A 7,103-nucleotide genomic window follows, 5' to 3' on the forward strand; every position below is an offset into this window, starting at 1 on the left:
TTTATTTAAAAATTAATATATATATATATATATATATATATCCTATGCTACCCCTCTTAACAATAATGTTCTTCTATTATAAGCATAATTGCATGACAATTATTTAGATTCTATAGAATCAGTAACAAATTACAGTATTTTACTGATAATGTTGAAATAATGATACAAAAATTAATATATATTGGATTTTAAAAACAAACATTGAATAATTATCAAAATATTTTGTTACAAACATAAAAATATACTACATAGTTATCAAGAAATAAGAACTATATTATGCTTAAATTTTTTTAAATTAACCTCTTAATAAGTCATTTAAGTGAAAAACATATTAGTGCTAACTACATCCATGTATTAACATGCATGAATTTACAAGTTCTTCTAAAGGGTAGAAAACAGTCTGATAATTAGTAGTTCCAGTAGACTATGGGTGGAGGAAGAGTGTTACAGTAGAGTTGAGCTTTGCCACAATGCTGTAGTTGGGATCCATATAATGGGACCATGTTAAGAGTGAGGTTCATTATAGCAACCTGATTCTTGTTCACAACATATTTATTCACATTCCTTGCAACCCTCAAACTGCCATAAACAAACAACACAAAGAATAAGGCAGCCTATACAAATACAAAAATTTTAAGAACATGTAAAAATAATAACAGTATAGAATTTGTACATGTACAGGAATTTTTTGAGTATGATTACACATTATAAGTGACATTAAGATGATGGTATTCACAACAATTTCAGAACATTGAAGAATTGGATCAATCATATCAAAAATAAATAAAATACTTTTGGAGAAAAAAAACACCACTGGAGATTTAGCATGAATTACCACAAGTTAATTTATGTATTAACAAGCACCCAAAAAAGTTACCTGTTTGCAGGATTCAGCTTTAGCTGTATGTAAGAAGTTCTGAAGGTTGATAATCGTTGCAGGTGTCGAGTGTTAATAAGATTCAGCCCATTTCAATGCTGTATGCAATAGATTTCATCGATGGCAATTGCTTGGCTGGGTCTATATCATCCTTTTCATTAGTATCAGTTATGTTTGTAATACATTTCATTTTTATCAATGTTCAATCATGCAGAGACATCTGCCAGTTATATGTTATCTCCAGTGATTTTTCACACATTATTCATATCACCATCGTACTTGCGATCATAAAATTGTTTTCTTTTGGTGGTGGAAGTTGAGTTTGATGTGGTTTCAAAAGAGGTCCTATCAGGGAATTGCAGCATTGACTCGGTGGTGCATTGTTGTTATTGTGTAGCCCTTTCCTTATCTCATCTATGATGGTGAGTTTTTTGACAATCATGTATGATTTTCTTTTCAGGGAATTGACATTAATAGCAGGCATGATGACAGCATTTTTGAAATCATACAAGTACTGTTGTTCAGGTGCCTCATTTATAGAAGGCTAAGCAGCAGCCAGTTACAATAACCAAATTTCATTGGTTAACTCGTTTAATTAATTAATGTGGGGAAATTTCATTGTTCAGTTATCAAATTATCATAATTGAGTGGATACTCAAAAATCTTGATTAAATATTCTTAATTCACATTGATTAATTAACTTTTAGCTATGCTTAGAATTTTGGGGTCCATGAGAGAGACCCATTATACCGAGACCCGTGCTATAGAGATCTGTGTTATAGCAAGACTCCATTGTAGTTTATAAAACTTAATACTAATTAGGATTTTATTCTGGTATAATTTGTATGCTGTGGTAGCAATATAAGCTGATGAATTTGAGCTTTTACTACTCTAATGGGAGGCTGAAATGCTAACTTTCTAAAGTAAGTTTTTTTTTTCTCACCACCCATAATGGTAGGACCTTGTTGTTTTTTTATGAGTGAACGGTCACCATTACACAATGGTTTGCAGGTGGCAAAAGGTGATATAAATTTGAGAAATTGTAGGGAGAAATTTTTTTCTTATTTTCATCTTTTATTCTATACGTATAAGACTTTGCAAATGGAGATTAAGATTGATGGACAGTTTATCCCAACTGCTATGTGGTTCCTTTATCCACAATAACTTGAAAGACCAGAACACGTATCCCACATTATAGCCTGTGCATTATTACTTTATTTTGGTTATGCAGTATTATATTTTTACAAGTTTTAGTTTATATATAATATATTGAAACCTAGGAGTTAACCAATTATTATTTGTTTTTTTATGAGAAATAGGCTGGGGCAATTTAATAGTTCTATCAGACTAAAACAAAAAGTTTTCAGCTTAAGTTTTACTAAATCAAACTACCATGGCAGAATGTCACACTGTACAAAAATATCTTTTAGGATTTAAAAATACATATATGCCAAAAAATATCTAATTAGGCTGTCATACTAAAAATAATTTTTTATTGACTTGTTAAATTTATGGGGTCTTCAATTAATCATAAGTGAATTTGAAATATGAATACTGCTTTTATTTGAAGATTAACATATTTTAAATTTCAAATATTTCTGATAAATCCTATGATCAAAACTGTTGAAAGGGTTTAGTAGTTCCATTCATGTTCAAAAGGAAACTGTCTTCACTGAGAATGGGTTTGTGATGCATAAATTTGTGTTACTGTGTATTAAGTAATACATTGTCAGTGTATGTTGCTTCTCTACAGACTAATCACAAGGTTTGTTTAGTTCCTCTTTATGTCTAATATAAAATATATATAATATCTTTAGATACTTTGTAAACAGTTATTTTAGAATAAATTTCATAAACAGTATTTACTTGTATTTTACTGTTAATTCCTCCAGGACTGAGAAGAAGAAAAAACATCATTTGTCTCTGGGACTGAAATGTTTTTTCGGGCCCATATTTCCTGGAAAAATTTAAATAGCTTCATTAATAAACATTTTGATCAAATTGCTTGTTCTAAAAGATCAATCAGTCTTTAGGTGAGCTGGGAAATTAGTAGAATATATTTATAATTTAATCACTGGGCTGATTATTCTCGGGAAACTTGGATAATTGGAAACATTAATTTTGTTGTAACACTAATTGATTAAGCTGAACAACCTTCAATTAATTGAAAATAATGATGATGGTAATATTTTGATAATATAGTTGGAATAATTGGAAACAGTTTTGATTAGTTTATTATTTTCGTAACATTAACTATTTTATGTAACACCACTCGGGGGAATTGACCATAAATAATCAATTGTATCAGTTAATCTCCTGGGGCTAATAATGAGTTCAAGAATTAGAAATCCCTTTTACTTTTATGAAAACAACATATTTGCATAATGCCTATGTACCTTGATTATAACTTTGTAGTTTACTTGGAGGGAGGAAAGGTAGTGTCACATGTACTTTATTAGCTGTTATACTGTATACTAAAGAAATATCATCTAAGCAAGCATCACAATGTATGGTAAAAGAAAAGCAATAACATTTAAGGGCAGGTGGTTAGATTCACATAAATTTGAAATTCTTATGTAATAATGTTTTAAGTTTATGATTCTGTGCCAGTTAGAATGCTCTACAGACATTTAAAGTCTATGTTAATGAGATTTTTAAGGATATTCCAGTAAAAATTAAACATATTCATAAATAGACAGCTATGCAGCTCATAGCCATCTAGTGTAAAAGACAATAGTTTCTCTTTTCATGTCTGCAAAGAAATCCATAGGTGCTGCATTTTTGAGCTTGCCAGTGTGGTTTTGCATGGAATAGTACGAATACCAGTTTTATTCTACAGCTGCTTGAGATATGTAACAGTTGAATGGCATTATGTCTGGAAGCCTTATCTTATAAAACCCATACCTACTTGGTCTCATCATTTACATATGAAGATCCTTGCATATTCAAAACTGTTTTAATATAACATACCCAACCCTCTATACTCTACTTTGAAGAAGTTGCATTTTTGTCTTAAATTATCAATATGGGCAAGTAAGAGTATACATTAAAAAAAAATAATAAACTGTTCACCTGATCTTTGGAAATGAGACTAAACATGACCACTTAGCAAAGTCATAATTATTTCCATATTAGTATTTATTATAAAGTTAAACAAGTCCAAACACTGCATCCGTAACTTTAGCGAGCTTTATTTTGGATTCACTATGTTTCACATATATTCCAAAACCAGTTAAATAAATAGAAAATGATGTTGTTTACTGTTGCCTGGTTCATGTAGTGGCTTTTGCCACTGACCATTTTGCTAGTAAATTTTCACCTGTTACAAAACACCACACTCTTCTTACCATGACTGGGGTATGCCTTGTTGCATGTTCTCAATGTTCTAAATAGGTCCATATTTCTTTGTTTTACATTGCCATTATTTATGTACAAGGGATATTCATATCTTAAAAATTCTAAAATCTTGGTCTAAACATATCTTTATGATATAAGTGTATAAATGTTTTGCATCAAGAAAGGCTATTACATACCTATCTCAAAAACGACCAATTTTTGGTAACATCACCTTGCCTACAAACAATGTTAAAATGTAGCTGTAATTATCATGTGGCCCGCTAATTTGCATAGTAAAACTCATTTTTAATATAACATAGTGGACATTCTGTATTCTTGTATATATCAGCATGTATTTTAATCTTGGTATCAACTAAACTATTTTTTTTTTTTTTGGCTGCACTGAAATAAACTTCACTCGTTTCCACATGTAATATGTTTAGCTTCTGTAATTTCTTTGCTTGTTAGTACTCGTAAGTTAATGGAACTACAGTAGTTCTTGTAAATTCACTTTGGAAGCATGTTTTGCTTTACAGATCTAGTAACTAGTTGTGTGCCAGCCCCTTTTTACTGTCTCCATGATGAATGAATATTACCTTAATTTAAAATAATATAACCCGAGTGCTTTTGAAAGGTGAACATTTCTTCGAGGTTAAACTGGGAAGGGTTTTATCATTTTATGTTAAGACTTCTTGGAACTATGTGTTTTTCTGACATCATGAATATTACCTTAATTTTACATTCAGTTTCTTTTTGTGTGTGTGTGTCTTATGGAATATTGTATTATTCCTTTAGGGAAACATCATTTTTGTGGTTCCATTCAGGTTAGGGATACTGGGAAAAGTCAGTGAATCTTATATTTAACATTCCTAGAGTAAGAAACACCAGGGAATTTCATTTTACAGACAAAAAACTTCTTAAAGGGGTGAATTTCATATGATTCAGTGATGCTTCTAGAACAGGGATGATGGGAAATAAGTTATTAGTGCCAAATTGAGAGAAGTAGAATATCACCAGTTGCAGTTAAGAATAACTCAAATAAAGGAAAATACAAATGTCTGTATAATTTTGGTAATTTGAAAGTAATATAATATGGCACATTTAAGGATTTCCGAGAATACAGTGCTATTTATTTTAGTGAATAACTGAATATATCCTGTGCATCTAATAATCTATAATACATCATGTACTAGAGTGATATATTTCATATACACCTCCACAAAAACAGAAAAAACTTTCTGGACAAATTAGCAGCTATCAATAGCACATTGGTTGTTTGACCAACTGAGCCAGGCCATATTTAAAATCACATTGATTCAGGAAATGCACCAGATTACACCATTTTGTTTCACTGAATAATGAATATTATAAGGGAGTATGCCCTCAAAAGATTACTGCCATCAGCTTTCTCAGTACTTCGCTGCATGCTAAAATTTCCCCTTTTCAAAAGTCTCACAAAATGGATTTCTAAAGGTTGGCAGCCTTGTATTTGTCAAGCAACAAAGATGCTAGGGACAAGAAGGAATAAAGACTAAAGGTAAGATGAGCACATAAAGCTTGAAACAACTGGATTAACCCTATCGCTACAGGTTTTCCTGGAGTCAGGGTTCAAAGAGCATGTCATCGCATTTGGAGACTTACATTCAAAATTTTATCGAACTACTATTTTATTGTATCAAGTTTAAAAGTAAATATTTAAAAAAATCCTAAATATGGATTTTTCTGTGTCATGTGGTGTATTGAATGCAGCTTTGGTTTAAATTAGATGTTTGTGATGCCCAAATACAAAGTTTATAGTTTCTTACGAATTAGAAACTCAAATTACCGATATTGACAAGCTAGAATATAAAATAAGAACCTCCTGTTTTTCTAGTTACTGAGATATGACTATATTTAGTGAATCAAATACAATACCCTGTCCACCTCAAACACAGTGGCTCTGCTCACTTCTTTCCATTTTTGGAAGTGGTCCCTTATATACACTTACTTCAATATATGACGTGAATAACCATTTGAAAGCTCAGAATGTCTCCCTAGTGGCTTTCTTGGCCATTTTCATGTGCCATCTTGTTCTTTTGAACCAAGATTTCAAGGAGGTAGGTTGTGTCTTTAGTGTGCTCAAAATTTCATGTTTTTTAAGACCAAAATACAGCTCAGTTCCTAAGCTTCATAAATTATAGTGGAATTCAATGTATCAATATAGTAATTTATGATTTTTTAGTTATTCAACTGTATATATATAAAACCTATAAAAAAATTATTTCATTTCATATCTTCCACATGTGACATTTTAAAAGGCTTAGCAACCTATGTCAAGCAACAACTGAGTACAAAGGTTTTAACTAGAAGACATAATTGTATGCTTTACTTTTATTTACTGTTCTATGTTTTAAGAAAAATAAGTTTAAGAACTTATTTCTAAATATCAATAATTTATATATATATATAATGTATAATAATGGAAATGTGACTGTATTTTACAAAATACTACTCTAGTGAAACACAGACAAGACAGGTCACTTTGTAAAAACCAAAGGTCAGCTTTATATTATTGGATATACTAGCAAGAGACGTGTGATGCATCATTGTAAATTCTGTATTGTTAGCTAGGTACGGCTGAAAGGTCAGTATAATAAATATATACAGATTTATATGTTATGAGGTTTAAGCTATTTAGTCTAAACATTTATGTTTTTGTGTTATAAGTTGTTGTCATTCTAGAACGAAAGGGGCATAATTTATATTTATTTCCTAATTTTTTATGATGGTTACAAGATCAGTCAAATCTAGAGGACCTGTACAGAGATTCGTTAGTGAAAATAACAGATAAAATATAAAGTTTTTTTTTTTTTTTATTATGAATATTTGATAACTATCTGGACATTATAAA

This window comes from Limulus polyphemus, unplaced genomic scaffold (assembly GCF_000517525.1).
Source record: "Limulus polyphemus unplaced genomic scaffold, Limulus_polyphemus-2.1.2 Scaffold2292, whole genome shotgun sequence".
In the NCBI taxonomy this organism is placed as follows: Eukaryota; Metazoa; Arthropoda; class Merostomata; order Xiphosura; family Limulidae; genus Limulus; species Limulus polyphemus.